General features: G+C 39.5%; 1 protein-coding gene across 10 annotated transcripts in view; it reads right to left on the reverse strand.

The window, feature by feature from the left end:
• PTK2 (protein tyrosine kinase 2) overlaps positions 1 to 19,323 on the reverse strand; it is a 222,193-nt gene that overhangs the window by 167,430 nt on the left and 35,440 nt on the right. For all 10 annotated transcript variants that reach the window (XM_074577925.1, XM_074577923.1, XM_074577920.1 and 7 more), the window contains exon 3: positions 11,453 to 11,479. The gene's annotated coding sequence lies outside the window, so the exon portion shown is untranslated. The remainder of the gene's footprint in view (positions 1 to 11,452; positions 11,480 to 19,323) is intronic.

Genomic DNA, 19,323 nt, shown 5'->3' on the forward strand with positions numbered 1-19,323 from the left:
GTTGGGAGAAAGCAGGAGGACCATAGTGGTAATGAAGCTTCCCAAACTTCTCCTTCCCAAAGGGTCCTGTGATGCTGAGCAGCAGAGCAGACCCCATGCAGCCTCCCAGCCCATGCTGTTAAGACAACAGATGTTAGAAGGACCGCTAAGTTAACTTTGTTTTTATTATTTCATAAATAAAGACTAGTCATTTTTTAAAGCCATATGGCTTGTATTAATTTTCGGGCATGAAAGTTGCAGCACATTTTCCTGTGGGTGGACTAACTCGCTCATATTCTGCTACTTCCCTCCATTTACTTTTTGGAGGCTCACTGTAGAGAAGTATAAAGTCAGTGCCATGAAAGCTGAGAATGGTTTAAAATTACTCCTTCCTTGGGGCACTGATTCCAATCTTCTGCATCTTCATGTTCTATGCTATTCACAAAAAAAACTCAAACAAACAACAAACTGTTGCTATCCTGAAGATGTCTTTGAGAAGTTCCTTCACAATTCCAGTGCTTAAAGCAAACATCTGCTTCATGGAGACCTGGAAAACTAAGAGGAGAAAAAGTGAACGCTACACCTCCTAATCCTTGTTTTACTGCAAAATTCAGTCTGATAAGTTTGCTCTGCGACAGGCTGACTGTGCTTATCAGTTTGCACGGCTTCTCTTCAACCTCAGATAGGGAGAAAGAGGAGGGGTAACAGGAGGAAGAGTGAGACAAAGCGATCCAGAATGGTCACCAGAACCCTTCCTGACCTTACAAAGCTTCCTCTATTTACGAGGAAACCCTTCTATTTATGAGGTAAACACAGTAGAAGGTAGAATCATAGAATCTTCATGGTTGGAAAGGACCTTTGAGATCATCGAGTCCAACCAAACAACCTACAATCTCTGCCACTAGAGCATGCCCTGAAGTGCCACATCTAGATGTTTCTTAAACACCTCTAGGGATGGTGACTCAACCACCTCCCTGGGCAGGCTGTCCCAGTGCCTGACCACTAGCCGAAGGTATCCGAAGGGGGAGGACCCCACTCCTTTGATACTGTTTAAAGGAAATGCATTCTGCGAGGATTACTTTTGTTCCATGGAAGGGATCCATGAGTGGATCAGTTGACCTTACAGATGCTTCTTAAAACCCCACTTCATTAATTCAAGGCTAACGTAGAAATAATCAGTCACATCTTCTGAGAGGGATCTAGGAAAATGAAGATGCTTATGGGTCAGCAAGTCTCTTAAGCGTCTACTCATATCTGGGCTGCTTTCTCTCTCATCTACCTGAAAACACAAAAGCAAGTAGGAAAACTCTGCTGCCACAGAGGGTCCAATTAATTTAACAAAAACAGTGCAGTCTGGACATGTCTCCCCTGTCCTGCTCCCTCACCAAATGGTAAATACAAAGTTAGAACAACAGCTTACCAAAAACTCTGTGCTAAAAGGACATTTACAACTGAGAGCTGTACCTGATTTATGTATCGCTGCACTCTGGAAGAAAATACGTAATTTTCAAAGACTCCCAGCGTTACATAAAACACAAATATGACATTAGCAATTCCTCAGACTTCCAAACCATTAACTGCAATTACAAACTGAATAAAAAATAATCTATGTGCTCACAGTAACACAATATTATTCCATTTATATTTAAAAACACACTGGTGGAACAGTTAACATTGTATTTCTTAGTGAAGGATGAGCATGGCATAAATCCCCTATGTATAAACAAACACATATAGGCTAAGACAAATAGCTATCTAACTTTAAAGTTCCAGTGTTACAGAGCAAATCAAGACAGCGTTGACACCCTTCAAGGGTAAGAAAACAGACAATTAAAAATGAATTTTTACATAACATCTTTTTAAAGGTTTATAATAAAAATGTTAAGGCTGCTCTATTAACCAAGCAAATTCTGTGCCTAGCCTATCAAGCAGAGACTAACGTATTTAAAAAACAAGAAAATATTGTTAAATAGACACAAATCCCTCTTTTCCCTCTCCAATTAGCATAATTTGGATTCAAAACTGTCGCATAAGAAATTACGACATACAGAGTTTGATGCTTTGTTTAGGAGAACCTCTAGTACAGTCCAGGTCTAGCTTAGCCTCTAAACTACAGAAAATTCAACTGCTATTCACTGTAATCAATCCTTCTCCCAATTTTATACCAAGAAGGGTCACTCGCTTTACAAGAGCTTTCACCTCTATCAGTGGTTGATGAGAACAGCAATAAACTTTCAAGGAGCAGTTCCTAAGGCAGTCATTTTATGCTGCATTATGGGGAATCAAAGGTCATCTTCAGATAACACAAAACCCTTTCATTTGATGCAAAATCCACCACCTTAAATAGCCTCATCTGTTCCTCCAATTACACAAAACAGCTCGTTGTCAGCAGAGCTGTGGTGAACAAGTTATGTTTACCTACGAAAATGCCTGCAGAGTGATATCAAAGTTCTCAGAAAACACAAGCCCAAGTTGCTTAGCCTTAAAGAGTCTTCCAGGAGCTCACCACCAAAATCGAATAAAGCTCAAGTTAGTTTAGCCAACCAGCTGTGGAACGAGATGAACCAGCACTCAAAGACAGCAAATATCCTTTTATAATATGTAAATTTATGAGCAAATGCCACCTCTCTTTTTTAGCTCCAAATTCAACTAAACTTTAAGTGTACTAAGGTTCACCCATTAGCTTGAGGACAGATTAAGGCGGTGTTTTGATGAAGCTGAAGACATGTTCAAGAACACTCCTATAAAAATTCAACTAGGCAAGACCAAAATCTACAAGACCAGCTGATACAGCTGATTTTTTGGGCACAGTCCTTCTTCCGAATCAGGAGAAGAGACATTAAATAAATATCCAATGTCTTGCAGAGGTAATCAGAACATTAAAAAACACCCTTTGTGATAGCAGCCTGAATGACCCACATCACCAAACATCACAGGAACAACATTGTTGACACATAAGAGCATCTGACAGGGCCAAGAGCTCATCTCACGTGTGGTACAGAGCTGCTGAGCACCGCTTCCAAAAGCCTGTGGTACTGGTCTCCACAATCCCGTTTGATGCACTTCAACCAAGAAATAGTATTAAAGCTTTTAAGAGAACAAGAGGCTGAGAACAAAAAAAACAAAATCAGTGAATGCATATGCAGAGGAAGACTTATCCTACCACCAAGACATGGAGAACAAACTGTAGTAAAATTAAACTGGTGGTAGAGAAGTTCAAGTACCCTGAAATGAAAGCATAGTAAGAATTTTTAAATTGCAGAAGGACCTGTGAAACTGCGTTCTTAATAGGTTAAATATCTTCAAGGGAATACCTAAGGCTAGTCAATTCTGCCTTAGGGTAGAAGGAAAGGCTTCCTTTCCCCTCCTCAAGTTTTGAGGGATGCAGGTCATTAAACAAAGCCTGACCACATCCTTCAAATTTCTACTGAAAACCCTTCTTAAAGAAGTTCTATACAAAAATTTCAATAATTCAGTTACTAACGTTGCCAGAACCCAAATCATCGTTACTATCTCTAACATGTCACTGGATCACTTGGCTCCTCCACCTTTCTCTATCATAAGGCCTCCAGTTTCAGTAACATCTTTTACTCCTCCTCTTGGAGGATGCACAGTTGACCACGGAACAGTCAGCAGCAATTTCGATTCTAATCAATAATGTGTTATGGAGACTAAAAGCCTTAGTTGCATTCTAAGATTTCATTACCAGTTCATCTGCTCTTTGAGTCCATGAAGTTTGCTCCACGACAACACAGGACCACTTTGCTGGAGCTTTTTGTGAAGTGTCTGCAGAATAAGAAAACCCACCGCAACCGTGTGTGCTCACACTCTGGCCCAGCCAGTCTTTATAGAGTGAATCAAAAAAGCATGCAAATCTAAAGACAAATTCTATTAATCCTGGAAATACAGTTCCAGTGATTCTCTATTTTAAGCCTTTCACAGGAAGAGTTATCACACAGCACAGTGAAAAAAATATATATATAAAAATCAAACCATATGAAACCATTCCAGCAAGTAACCTGAATGGGGACTAACGAGAAACTTCAATTTTAAAGGGATAATTAGTGAATGAAGATATAATCTGCAAAACAGCTTTGTGCCAGAGTTAAACAATTTCTTACGAATTTCTAAGCAGTTTCACATCCATCTGAAGCGTTAATTCCAGCCCATCAACGGAACAACAGGCATTTAACAGACTGCTTCTGTTAGTCGACCCCGCATAAGAATAAAGTCCCAAGGAAAAATGTTGCTACAAGGAACAGACTTCTTTTTTTAAGCGTGACCCTTCCATATGAAAACCTGAAGAACATCAGCTTTATGCCTGACAAAATAACTCCTGCAGTTTTTCACATTCAGATTATTGATCCCCACCTCCCACCCAACAGGGGAAAGGCCTGCAGGAAACAACACAGCCGTCATAAGCTGTTTGGGTATTTTCTTAAACGTATTCTTCACCTTCAGAAAATAAAAGAAGAGAAGGAGGTAAAAGTCATAGGTACAGTATCTACAATTTTTCTTACTACTTCCTTTTTCTACTCTTCTGCTGAGCAAAAAAACCCTGCAAAAATAAAAAGTTATTAGCTAACTACACAAGCAGAGCAGCGGAGCTATATATTAAGAGCTGTCAAGGATATAAAAACAGACTAAAGGAAAGCTCATATAATCTTTTATTTATGGTCATTTTAGGCGTAACTTGTAACAAAGTAGTTGATAAAAGTTCAGCCATGCAATGTTTTTCCTCTTGGTTCACTGTAGCCCGTGATGTTCCACTTCAAACAAGCTTATGTGTATTTTGGGAGAAGATCCCAAGCCGCTCCCAGCCCAGGTCTCTCAGAACAAAAAACACACTCTAACAACTAACGTTTTATATAAACCAGCTACACAAGATCCAACTTGATTTTCAGAATCTTTCTTTCAGTAACACGGTCATCCCCGCCCTTCCTTTACTTCATAGTTGCTGTGATAAAAACCTTAGGTACTAACGTACTCAGGTACTAGAGGAAGCATCTCCAACGCGCTCAGCCAAGAAAGCTTCAGGTCTCATCAAAATTAACTGTAAAGGAATTAACTTCTTGACGAAATGGAGGGATGGGGAAAACCTTCCTTTCCAATGTCGTGTTTTATCAACAGGGAGAAACAAAACAAGCAAAAAAACCCCACCAACATCAACAAAAAGAGGTAAGGTCTTGAAAAACTTGCTCAAGGCTCAGTCAGTTATTGCTCATTTAGGTTGTCTTCCGCAGTAGGGCACCACAAGACAGGACATTTCCAACGTGCTGGGTGGATTTAACAGAAACGCGCGCAGAAAGCTGTTAAGTGCATTATGCAGCTAAGTTGAAAGAACTGCAGGAGTTGAAGGGGTTACAGAAATTAATTGAAACTGTGCTTTCCGTGGAGTAGTCTTGTAAAAACAACGTGAATGCATCAGGGGCGTAAGCAGGATATTGCTCACAGGACAGAGTAAAGAACACGTGTTTCTGTACCGTAATTATTCATTTCTTCGAAGTTTTGTGTTTTCCTTAAGTAATTCTGCACCAGAACAAGATAGGTTCTGTGACTGCCACTGAAGGCGTTGTGTTATAAAGAGGCAACAGAGTCTCTCATTCACAATATCCTGACGCCTTGATTACAGCTCACTGCTATAATATATATAGTTATATATAATATATATAGCTCATTGCTATAATAATTACAGGTCCTCCATTTGCAAGGCTGGCTCTGCTCCTGGATTATTTATTTTTTCTCCTGAAAGAGAAAAGAGATGGATTCTCCAGTCCTCTTAGCAGATACCCACCCCTGCCTTGCTGATCACAAAAAACGGTCTGAACTAAAAACCCACCACCCTACAACAACAAAAATCATAGAATGGTTTAGGTTAGAAGGGACCTTAAAGATCATCTAGTTCCAACCCCCCTACCCTGGGCAGGGACACCTCCCACCAGACCAGGCTGCTCCAAGCCCCATCCAGCCTGGCCTTGGACACCTCCAGGGATGGGGCAGCCACAGCTTCTCTGGGCAACCTGGGCCAGGGGCTCACCACCCTCAGAGCAAAGAATTTCTTCCTGATATCTTCCTAATATTTATTTCCTAATAAATCCTATATATTCCTAAGCCCTTACCAAATACCCTTAAAAATTTCTTTTGAAGTTTGTAACCACACAGCGTCCCACGGTAACTGAGCAGGTGCACACTTCTTAAGCAAGTCTAGCCAGTAAAAGCAACTGTCTCCAGCTGATGCTCGACCACAGACTGGAAATGAGTTCACTGCTTGCACACAGTAAGTGTAAAACAGAGCACGGGTTTTGCATTCTTTGCTACTGTCGGGACGTCTCACTCCAGCAGGGGTTGCTGTATTGAGGTGGAGCGGGGACACTGGGTCAGGTACCCATAGAAAGGAGTGCACCAGCTCCACCTCTGGAAAGCCAGCGGCACCCTCCACTTGAGAGTCCAGCAGCATTCATACAGCTACTCCCTGAGGCCAAGAAAGCTTTCAGCTTCTCCTGCAGAAACATGAGAAACGTCACATTTCTGGAACCGTGGTGGAGTCCAGACGATATTCTACTTTAGATGTAGATCAAGTACTTCACTTGAATAACACTACTACAACACTACTACGTACATCAGGCTCATCGCTAAAAATGCTACCTTTTTCTTACCAACCCATGCCATTGCTATTGTCCCATGTGGACATCAGCTATCAAAAATGGATGGGAGTGCAGGGAAGAGGGCAGTGTCAAAAGCACAGCCAAAATATGCATAAAACACAAAAAAAATCCAATGCAAAAAAACCCCCACCCAAAACCAGACACCAACAGCAATAGCTTGCAAAGGATAAATATATTGTTTTTCCAAGTATCAGAGGTATGTAACAACAGGGAAATGCATTTTAGGAAGTATCGAGGATTAGATTATTAAATCTACTCAATCAAATTTTAAAATAGGAAGGTTTGAGACACAAATAGCAAGGGAAACTTCCTCAAACTGGCATTAAAGTTTTGTCAGCGATAATCTCATCCAGTAGCAACAGAAGTTTTGCGATACGGCATTTGGAAGTCCAGAAATAGCACATTCCTCACTGGTGGTGAAAAGAATTAAAACTATAAGGCATATTTGCATCAAAAGAAGAAAAGCCTTCTTACATCTTCTGAACCATAGGGGCATGCAGACAGCTATTCTAACTTGACAGTATGAACGTTTCATAAATTGAGAAGTTTTCAGTTCCGTACTTTTTTATTTGGAAGAGTACCTCATAATCTAAGTGCAAATAAAAAAAATGCATATACTTTTAATGGTTTTGGCTGTAATTAAATTTACTCTTGGATAAAATCAGAATTCTTAATAAAATCTGCAAAGATTCCTAGAAGAAAAACAATCCTGATTTTCAAAGGGATTACTGAAAATGCTACTTTTAGTGGAAACGACAGCGCAGGTTTCCTTGCGTAATCCCTTAAGAACCATGTCAGGCATTCTGACATGAAAGGAACTGTTTACGGTCTTAATGCAGCTTGTATTTAGTTCTTATTTAAAATTGAAGTGACAAATCAAAAAGCCACTATTTTATACTTTTTTTTTTTTTTTTTTTTTTTACTTTTGACTACACAGTTTGTCACTTTTTCTTTCCCTTTAAGTAGGGACATTAACAACAGTTCTCTGCTCATGTTGAGTTTGTTCTCAGCTGCGTGAATAATCACTGCATAATTTATTACCCCCTGTAATACACGTGAACATTTATTTTAAGAATTCTGCATATCCTCAATTCTGTCAGTTCTTGGTACTGCGACTTCATCTGGCGATCCCTCAACTGATTTTTAATTTTCCATTCTAGAGAGTATCCATGGCAGTGTTTGGTTGTTTTTTTTTCTTAATTCTAGTCTGAAAAGCTGCGTTGCATTTCAAGTTGCTATATTTAAATTCATACACAGGCAGGTGTAGATTTAGGATAAGGAAGATCTAATTACCCGGCGCAGGATTAAACACCCCACCTCGTATCCGGTGGGTAAGAGAAAAAAGCAGCAGCAGGTTGTTTGGAGGCAGCGTGCTCCTGTGGAAGGTGCCAGGAGATGAATCTGCTTTAATTGAAGGGATCGCTAGTGGGCTTTATGTAAGCAGCAAGGCCGTGCACACTAACGAAACACTGATCGAGGACATGGTTTTAATTCAGAAAGAACAACATCTTTAGGTTGAGCTGAAATTGTGTAACAACTTTTTTTTTTTTTTTGTCCCGAATGAGTACTTGGAACTAAAAATAGTTCCAAAACCGTTTAATATTTCAAGATAACAATGACTGTGTGTGGATAGCGCACTAGATTGTATACTATACATCAAAAAAATGCACACAAAAACATCAGACAGACTTCAAATATATTGCATATCTGGAATTATGCTACACAAACAATACTAATTTCCTATATTTTTTTTGTTACCTTATGCTAGGAGACAGCAAGATTTTACAGAACTCAGATGTTCTCTGAAGGACAGAGTCAGCAGGAACAAACGCCCGTACCTAAGATTCCATTCCAGGAGAATGTTTTGTTCCATTTTTAACCAAAATCCTAGTATATGTTCATTTATTTCCTTTGTCTTTGTTCTCCTCTACCTATCTGGTATAGGTCTTTGCTATAGTTCTTTTGCTTTCTTACTATTTCTTGATTCTGGTAATGAATACTTATTTGCACTAGAAAATCAAGAACAAAAGACCAAGTCCAAAGAAAAGTCCCCAACGTCACACAGCTGCTATACCCGTTTTAAATTCAGATGGCGACAATCCAGGAGGAATTGTTTTTAATCCCAACAGTGCGAACAGCCAAAGTTTAACTGCATTTACCAAAGGAAACCAGTCTTTCATTCCTCCCGGTATACCACGACCACACTCATGTTCCAAGATAACTTCACGTATAGACGCGTGTACTGTGTTCTCTATCCGGCTTCGAAATGATAATATTTTAGCAAGTTGCCCTCCAAGCCCCTACAGGTTCACATTCCAAAAATTCTCTACGCTCATATCCATGGCCTCAATTACAAGGTAGTAAAAAACCAAGTTACTCATAGACTTCAAAGCAGTGATATAGATTAATGTAGGATACCTCTCCTGAGTAATGATTTAACTAACGACCTAATCAACTAATGCATGCAACAGCACACAAACAATCCTTCTTTACATGAAGATTTTGCTATGGAATCAAAAGCAAAAAGGCAGTGTTCTGGATGACCTTGGTATATCACTGACTCTAACGAATTTACATGTAATATAACCTCAAATAAGACACTACAATAAAGACCATTTTAAGTAGTCTCCTCCCTACTGCAAAGTCTTCAAACACTGCAACCCCCCCACCCTATTATGATGCAAATTTAGAGTACTAAAACCAGGTGGCAAAAGTGAGAGCATTTCTAGTGACATCTATTGTTCATCACTAAAAGTGGCGCCCAGAAAAGAGAGAAAAGTTCTTCAAAACTTGAAATAAGAAAATAGTGGTTTTCATTGCAAAGACGAGTTCTGATGATTAAAACTGCCCATCTGAATGTAGAACCTCACCTTTATTCAAATGCATCATATCTTTTAACCTGGCTATTTCTCCAAGTTGTCAAATTTCTTCTGAATTTTAATCTCATCATCCAATGTGCTCAAAACTCTTTTCATATTGGCGTTACTGGCAGATTGAATAGGCACATGAAATCCATCATCATGGTCATTAATGAAAATACTGTAATACCACAGGACAAGTCAGACCCCTGTGGAACTCTATTTGACACACCCTTCTCTTTTGACAATATTTTAAGCATGTTTTTAACAGGTTTCATTAGTTCATTTATCATTGGATAGTGTCAAACCCCTGCTACAGGCGAGCAGTTGTGCATAATAGCTTTTCCACCTTCTATAAACACCTCTTGCCTTACCATGGAAGAAGGTTACCGTTTCAAAATCCTGGGTAAATTTTTATCCTCTTATCAGCCCTTCAACAATCTAGCTAAAAAGTATAATTACAACACCCCCACTCACATACCCAAATGGAAAAGAATAATCTCATTGTGACTCAGATTCAAAATACGAGCTGAACTCTTCAACTCCCAGATAGAAATTCGGAAGAAGTTTCATCACACATCCTTGTCCCAAAAGCTGCAGAACAAAACACAACACCCCTTATCTTCCCGTCAGCCTGACCTAAACACCAGGCATTCATTTTTTCAATATTCTCCACAAATACTTGCCTGCCTTACAACTGCTCTCAGCACTTAAAATCATTTTTAAGATGCCATCCTTAAAAGAAAAAACACACAACTTTTTCCACATTTAAAGTTCTCTTCACTGCTTCAAGCAAATTTTTTTTTTCCAGAACAGACACTCTAAAGTTCTTGTGGAAAGACTGCAATATATGAGCTATCAAGCTTTTAACTGAAATTGCCGTTTGATTCAAATGGGAAACAGCAACTATCTCCAGAGCAGATTTATATTTACCAAGTATTGTTACACTTTAGGTATTAATTTGTACAAAAAGTGTTGCGTGGATAGATATGAAGCACATCTCAGTAAGAAGAAATAAAAGAATGGATACATAGGCAAAATCACCAACGCAACTTCAGGACAAAATGCAGCAGGCCCGATAACAAACACCTAATCCCAAATTTGCTCAACCAGGAGTAAAAGCACACTAGGGTTATGATTCTAGAACTCACATTACAAACAGTGAATGGACAGACACAATGCTGGGGAACAGAGGACATCATCATTCTGAGTTCTGCAGCACAGCTTGAGCCCACAGCACGAGTCAATTTATAAAGCTTAACACTTGATTAAAGACCAAATGTATCAAACAATAAACAAAAAATACCATTTTTTAAAATCATGTCTTTGGGGGTCTGGGGTTTTTTTTGGTGGGGCTGGTTTTTTGGTGGGTTGTGGGTTTTGTTGTTGTTTCGGTGTGGGGTTTTTTTTTCATTTTTAAAACACCACTGCTAGGAGAGAACCAGGGTCCAACAGAGCAGAGGGATATTTCCAGCTCTAGCACAAGTCAGCTGTGACCCCAGACAAGGGAAAGTCTCTGTCACCTTCCCCATTAGCACCTGGGGACATTCCTTCCCCCCATGAACTACCCATAAGCCACATTTCCTTGCACGTCGTCCCTCTGATTCACCACTAATACTATTTGTGGCTGCTGCTAATCTGTTCTTCTGACAGCGGTACCACACGCTGTGCTGAGTCGTTGTAAGCATTAACTATATCACCCGCATATTTAACAACTGCATATATTTATATCTCAGTTCCCTCCTCCCCTTGTCAAAATACACTATTTAAATGTAAAAACATCTGTACAACAGGTTTTGTTTTGACCTCAGATCTCCACATGACTGAGTACCATGACAGTGCCAATAAGAACTGATATTCTGATTATCTAAAAGCAGGACTATATTGCAAGCAAGCCCTTAAAAGCTGCCTGCTGTCACATCGAGACATAAATGAAAGAAGAGAACTTACCTGCTGGCAAGGAAAGTCTTGAAATATCTGTAACAATAAAGAAATACATTTAGAAACAGAAGGGAAAAAAATTGCTCTAAAATTTCATTGGCCTAATCATTTTTCTGCAAGGCTATACTTGTTTAATAAAGCACATTATTGGAGGCAATTTGCTAGCTGCTAAGCATGCCACATGCAAATCAAAAGCATTTTCCTTGTCTCACCCCGTTCATTAACAAGATTACGTTTTACCTACCTAACCAAAGGACAAAGACGATACTGCGAGGCACTGAGTGTAATTACTACAGCAGAATACAGGTCACTACACACAAATTAAGTGTTACATGCGGATTTCACCATTATCACCTATGTAATTTCAGAGCTGAAAGTGTCAGGGTTAGTCTTTGCATACGAAGTGGATATTACTGTATGTTTTCTTTATTCTTAAACCTTTAGAGAAAAGGCAGCCAAGCTTACAAATGGATAAGTATGGAGCAATCAAAATATTAAAAGAAAGGAGAGTGATTTTTGTCACTGAGGCACATGAGACACAGTTGCTGAATATTTTTATAGTAAATGCCAAGCGTGTCTTGAGCTGCAATCAACTTTACAAGAACCACTGTCTCACACTCTAAATAGATCATATTAAAAATTATACACTAAAGAAAGATGGGTATAGATGCACATACATTAAATTTTCCTAAATATGTAATTATATAGACTGTAACTCATTATATTCCTTCTGCCTGCTTTTCATACATCTACTTGACATCTCAGTACACGTGATCGTAACTGGGACTGGAGGTGCCGACCAGAGTTCAGAACAGAAACTATACCCCACAAAGAACTGGAAAGCAGGAATTACTCAAAGTCTGTAAGGACAAGGACTGGGGACACACATCAAAGGGTTAATGAAAGCTGAAATAAATACAAGTAGGGGGGCAATGAGAAAGGGCAAGTAGTAAAACAAATAAGTAAGAAACTGAACTGAACCGAAAAAAAAGGTCTGCAGTTATTTGGTTAAAAGGAGACAGCAATGTTGAGTAATAAAATTGTCGTATTGGGTACAAAATCCACATGGCAACTGAACTTTAACCAGAGACATAGTAACTGGAACAGATTCAGAGGTTATGAGGGCAGATGGTCACTGCTTTGCTACCTATCAGAAGAAATAACAAGGCGTAATAAATTTATTAGCCCCGCTCTAAGCAACAGATTCTTAACATTATGCTTGCTTTCATTTACAGTCCATGTTTGTGGCTGCAAAACATGATAAAACTTGAATACCAAAGAGAATTACACCCGAAATTTCAAGGCAGTCTAATAAAAATTTTGGAAAATGAACTGTATTACTGAGGAGACAATGAAATGGCAACGCACGAAGTTGAAACACACCTAAAACACAAAGTGATAATAGTAATAGGACACCACAAGGAAGAGAGAAAATATTGAATGCTTTACGCTGGTAGAACACAAAGTTTAAAAAGATAATACGGTACATTTAAAAGGTGCTCATCACGCTGTCCGCTTATGAACCAAGCCTTCTTACGTTATAAGAAATGCCTTGAGATGGGAGAAACCCAGAAAGGAAGAGAATGCATAAACTGCAGGAAGGAAAAACCTCCAGTCACCTCCTGCACAGGATCCGGATCAGCACACACGGAATGGTGCTTTCTTCTGGCAGAAAAATGTGTTGCAGTGACAACTGATTTGGAAAATTAAATGAAATGTGGCATCTTTCTATTTGTTTATATACATTTAATGGTTTCTGTGTACTGTTTTTATGAAGTCACAACAAAATTCCTGCTTGTCACTTGGATATACAGCAAGAACAACTATAGCCACCCGAAAAAAACAACTAAAATTGCAGAGTAGAAAATAATGTATTTGATTTTTGTTACAGTGATAGAAACTAATCTCTAAATCCCATTTATAACTAGAATTAAAGAACATTGGAAAATTTAAGTTACTACAAAAAAAACTACTAAGTTACTACTAACAAGCTGCATTAAAGTTTTGTTCTAATTCTTGATGTTCTGAAATGTTTTATCACGGCATTTATTACTCTTGAAGCAGGCAATTTGGTTAAGTGTGCCTACACAACAGACTTCAAGAAAATAACGGTAAACATAACCACCAGAAAAATAACGTTATCATATGCACACAGATAGGCAGAAAACATTCATTTACATCCCAGGAACTTTGCCATGCAATTTCAAACGCCTCCAGGGAAAGCTCTGCAGTTAAGACACACACACATTTTTAACTTAAGAAAGTCTTGATCATATTCCAGTGTTTGTCCTTAACACCTGAGCCGCTGCTTCCGCTGGGATCTCTCCCTGCACAGGCACCAGCGCTCACACAGATCCCATTCCTGCACTGGGACCTATCCAAACGGGGTACCTACATCATCAGCATCGTTACTATATTTAAATCAAACACCGTAATGATTTTTTACTTCCATGTTCCGCTGCAAATCAGTTCCATAAGTGCATTAACCAAAGAGATGCTACACCTCTGGGACAAGCATACTGAACAGCTTCCTGCAAGTACACGTTCTTCTAATACAATTTAGTGTAAGTGAGCCTGTTTTCTACGATTAATTGACACGCACTAGATTTAAAAACAAGTAGGACAAAAGAAATTGAAGCCTGAAGGTCATATTAGTCTACTCAAAATTGTATAAATGCACTTAGTAAGTTATTTGTATCATATTTTTCCAAAGATTTCCATTAAGCACAAGGTCCTCTATAGGCTAATCCATCTTAATTCCGGCAACACCAGCCACAACAGAAATATCCACTCATGATAGCATAAATGAAGCAAATGCTGTCACAATTCCAAAGATAAAAGTAACAATTCCACTTTTTGGTGTGTGTTTGTATATTTAGACGCCACAACAGTAAGTGAATGTTCATTACCTTCATGTATTTTTATTAGTTGCACAGTCACATTAGGAACTTTGATGATATTTCTTACCCTTGGGTTAACCCTGTTTCCCCAGCACTCTCTACTCTCTAATCTTTTCTGGCTTTAAACAGCTTTATTCTCCAAATATCGTTTTCCATTTAATATCTAACACTGAAAAAAGATTAGTGGACTCTGGCAACATTTCAAAAACTTAATTCACTGAGACTATACAGTTAGGTAGCTACTCATTTCAGATCTTGTTTACAAACTCGCTGCCTTTGCTGTGCAAAACCTTTCCCTTTTTGAAGGGAATCACAGAGTGGTCGGGGTTGGACAGGACCTTCAGAGATCATCTAATTCAACCCCCCGCCAGAGCAGGGTCACCTACAGCAGGTTGCACAGGAACGCGTCCAGGACGGTTTGGAATGTCTCCAGAGTTGGAGACTCCACCACCTCTCAGGGCAGCCTGTGCCAGGGCTCTGCCACCCTCAAAGGAAAGAAGTTCCTCCTCATGTTTAGGTGGAACTTCCTATGCTCAAGTTTGTGCCCATTACCTCTTGTCCTGTCACTGGGCACCACTGAAAAGAGCCTGGCCCCATCCTCCTGACACCCATCCTTTAAGTGGGTGCTGATAAGATCCCCCGTCAATCATCTTTTTTCCAGACTGAAGAAACCCAAATCCCTCAGCCTTTCTTCATAAGAGAGGTGTTCCAGTCCCCTCAGCATCTTGGTAGTCCTTTGCTGCACCCTCTCCAGCAGTTCCCTGTCCCTCTTGAACCGGGGAGCCCAGAACTGGACACAGTACTCCAGATATGGCCTCACCAGGGCAGAGTGGAGGGGGAGGATGACCTCCCTCCACCTGCTGGCCACACTCTTCTTGATGCACCCTAGGATGCCATTGGCCTTTTTGTCCACGAGGGCACTTTGCTGGCTCATGGTCATCCTGTTGTCCACCAGGACTCCCAGGTCTCTTTCCACAGAGCTGCTCTCCAACAGGTCAGCCCCCAACCTGTACTGGTGCATGGGGTTATTCCTCCCCAGGGACAGCACCCTACACTTGCCCTTGTTGAATTTCATAAGGTTTCTCTCCACCCAACTCTCCAGCCTGTCCAGGTCTCGCTGTATGGCAGCACAGCCTTCTGGTGTGTCACTGAATGACTTGTCTCCTACAGCTCATTACCTGAATGTACATGAATGCTGTCACACAAACCATATTTACAGCTGTATGACATGAACCAACCTTATGTGTTTTAACTGCTCCAAAGCAATTCTTCAAAGTGAAATTAAAAATTAATCAGATTTCATGCGCTTCTACTCCTACTGATACTTTCCAGTGATCAGTCATGTTCTGTATTTATATTCTTACATGTCTTATTGTGTAGGAAACAAACCATCAGTTTGAATAAGCAGAAAGAAAAATAATTTTTGGACAATATTCTTTACAAGCTTTTACATATCTTGTAACGATAAGCCAGTTCTCAAGGAAACTGGTTTTATCCCAAATAGATAGTGGGAGGATGGGGCAGATGGCCTCAAGAGGTCTGTTCCAACCAAGGTTTCTGCTAACACCATACACAGATGACAACAACAGAACAGGAAAGAAGCTGTAACAACATCAGAGGTGCTACAAAATAAGAAAGTTCCTTAGCCAGAAAAAACTTGCCAAGTAAACCAATTTGCTATATGAATTCACTGAGGAACAAAAAAAAAAAAAAAAAAAGAAAAAGAAAAAAAAAAGAAAACCCACAAACCCCCCTGTATTTTAAAGAAAGAATTACTGCTGTACCCACCGAGATGGTTTTGGGCAGTACAGTCCTCAAATAGGCTTTGTGGATCCTGTCACAAATAGTTTTTTCTATGATTTAAGGATGCCTTGAGTACCGGATATCTCTAACGCTATATTTGTTTTTATGAAACTATGCATTTTGCATCGCAGTTTCCTCAAATGTTTTCTTGGAAATGGAGCCGCAATTTAACATCTTCTTTCCAAGAGTAACATCTAATCATCAAAAACAGGAATATTTTCGGAGCTTCGTGTTTCTACCTCAAGGTAAAACGAGAATATGGCTCCATGGACAACTACAGAGGCTCAGACTCTCACCCCGTCTGCAGCACTGATCTCCTTCCAGAGCTGTGGTAAGCAGCCGACCACAAGAAATTTAATCCTGTTCTCCTGTAGCAGGAACTGTCTGACTCTAATCTAACAGTATTCTCTTGAAATGCCTTCAGATCTTCAGTTCATGAACCAATCTCTCATTCCAGTGTGGAGTAAGGGCTCGCAGCACACAAGGAACCACAAACCACAATCTCCAGGAAGCCAAGTAGCACATGTCATTCCGCAACAATCCTTCCGACGGAACGAGGAATATCACAAAATCAACTTTAAGATGCAATTTTCCTATTGATCTACTGGTACCAAAATAATTTAGGAATACACAAGTGTATTCGGCTATTAGCCTTTGTGTGACTGATGCTGAAGGATGCTGCCTTAGAGGCTGGATTCAACAGCCTGGAAGTCTCCCTTCCTATCATTCTCCAGCAGGATAAAAAGAGTGTTGGATGTTCCTCTAATCTTTAATGAAGTTGAGATCTCATCATCTATGTCAAAATATTTTCCTGTTTTTAAAGAGTAAATAATTAAGCAGAAAACACAAGTCACCTTTCAAAAAAAACTACTTTGTAAAATTACACCGTTTTATCACCATTCCAAGGATTCATCCATGATCATCCGACCCATCAAGCAAAGACCTTGGAGATAACGATGAATTCACTCTGACAGCACACCCACTACGGAAAAGCTATTCAAAAGTTTTACAATATGATTAAAAGATTACATAAACCACCCATTAGATTGTGCCATACGTGTACTTTTTTTCCTTCATCGTTAAAAGTTCATCCCTTATTTCTAACCTAAATCTGACCTACTTCTAATTTAGCAGGCTGCAGAGCTGAATGTTAACAGCCCTTTATTATATCATTTCCCATTAAGGCAATTTTAGGGCAATTTTAAAGAGCAACTCCATCAAATTTTTTCTTATATTAGCTATGTAGAATGAGGTGCAGAAGTGGATTGCTATAAAGGCCCATTTGTCTAACCCTTTGATCATCCTCACAAGTCTCTGAATGCTCAAACTATTTTTACTTTTGGTAGCTTCCCCAATTTGCAACCACCAATACCTGACACAGTATTCGTAAGTCAATCGTAACAGCACTAAAAATACCATTTGCTTGCTTAGACGGAGTTTTTTCCCCCCTATTGACATATTAATTGCATTTGCCTTCGGCACAGCAGCAGCTGAATATCCACCATTAACTGTAAATTTTTATCTCTTACCATGGGGAGAGATGGGGGGGTTGATTATGGGACAGACACACCCCCGTGCACAAAACTTGCCAGCATTTTTTTTAGCTTGGTCAGTTCAGAAGAAAGTCTGTAGAAAATCACACATCTTTTGTTTACAACTCTATTCCACAGGAGATTCACGCTGCACTGTAGTCCTTTATTATCTTTATTTCAATCTGGGTTTCAACTTTGAATATCAGCAGTAATGATTTAATGTTTTCATTTGCATGAGTTCAAAAGGTTAACTAGCAAACAGCCAAGAACGCTATGAGACCCTCCTTGGGAAATACGCACAGCCTATATTATATTTTTGAGAAGTTCTGTTTAACGAATTATTAGTTTTAATGCAAGCGGCAGCCACTGAATCACAAGAACCAACACAAAATGAAGGTAAGGAAAAGTTAGAGGACCAACAGAAGTACTGCACAGAACACTAACATTATTTTTTTTCAGATTACATATTTGGTTGACAAAATACGTACTAGACACATTTACAGTGTGATCATCACCGTATCTGACGTGCTTCAAATAGCTTTAGACAGGCATGAGCATAATGTTATTACAGCAGAACAAGTGTCAGCATCAGCCGACTTGTCCCGTACCTCAGGAACACGTTCAGTTTATATTTGCTTCCATAACTGACAAATCAGTGGCTAATTAACTGCTGCATTCTTCTCACTCGCCTCAGTCTTCTGTTTATACCTGCCTTCTGCTTCCCACTCACCCTGATTTAAAAACAAAAGCAAGGTTTAGCCTCCTTAGTTTATAGCATCTACAAAAGTATTTCAAGTTTTCAATCACAATTTTCCCTCTTCCACTGGGAGAAACTCCTCTTAAATCACTCACCTTATGCTTGTTAAATACTAGTTTTTTAAATTGAAAAAAAAAAAAAAAACAAAACAAACCCAAATTCTCATTAAGGTGCTGAGAGTAATTCACAGGCTTTTTCCTTCATCTCAGCTGAACTCTGCCCTGAACTGAAAGGGCACGCAGCTGGAAATTTTAAATTCATTTACACAGCATCATTGAGCATAGAGAACAACATTACCTATCCAGCCACCAGTAGCCAAATTTTAGACCAGAAATACTGAACAGTAAGAGATTAAATGAAAGAGTTCTACATTCAAGGAGGTTAAGAAGAGCAAAAGAAATTACTCAATCATTACTCAGGGCAGGTGGGATCAATCTCATTACACACTGAGTTACAGAACATGTGGTATCTGAGCAACTCAGATAAAGAATTTATTCTCAGTATCTCCACAAGCACTATAAACACCTTTTGCCTATGGGGAAGGGAGGCAGGGATAGAGAAGAGACTGGAGTAAGATCCCCAAGAACTAACTCAGCATCACAAAATGGTTAAGTGAAATCTCCACATCTGCAGGTGACATTAAGCTCTTATGGGTAGACAAAAGCCATGCCAATGGGAAAAATATCCAGAAGGATCCCACAAAATGAAGCAAGTTGCTAAAAGACAGCAGATAGACATGATGTAATGCATCTAGGGGAAAAATATTCTGAGCAATACCTCCTTAACCACTTAACACTTGCACTTTCTCCAGTTCCAAATGCGGGAGGAAGGCTGAGTCACTGTTTTCTCTGAAATCATCAGCTCAAAGAGCAGTAGCTGACCAAAAAA

Source organism: Larus michahellis, chromosome 2 (assembly GCF_964199755.1).
Source record: "Larus michahellis chromosome 2, bLarMic1.1, whole genome shotgun sequence".
Lineage (NCBI taxonomy): Eukaryota > Metazoa > Chordata > Aves > Charadriiformes > Laridae > Larus > Larus michahellis.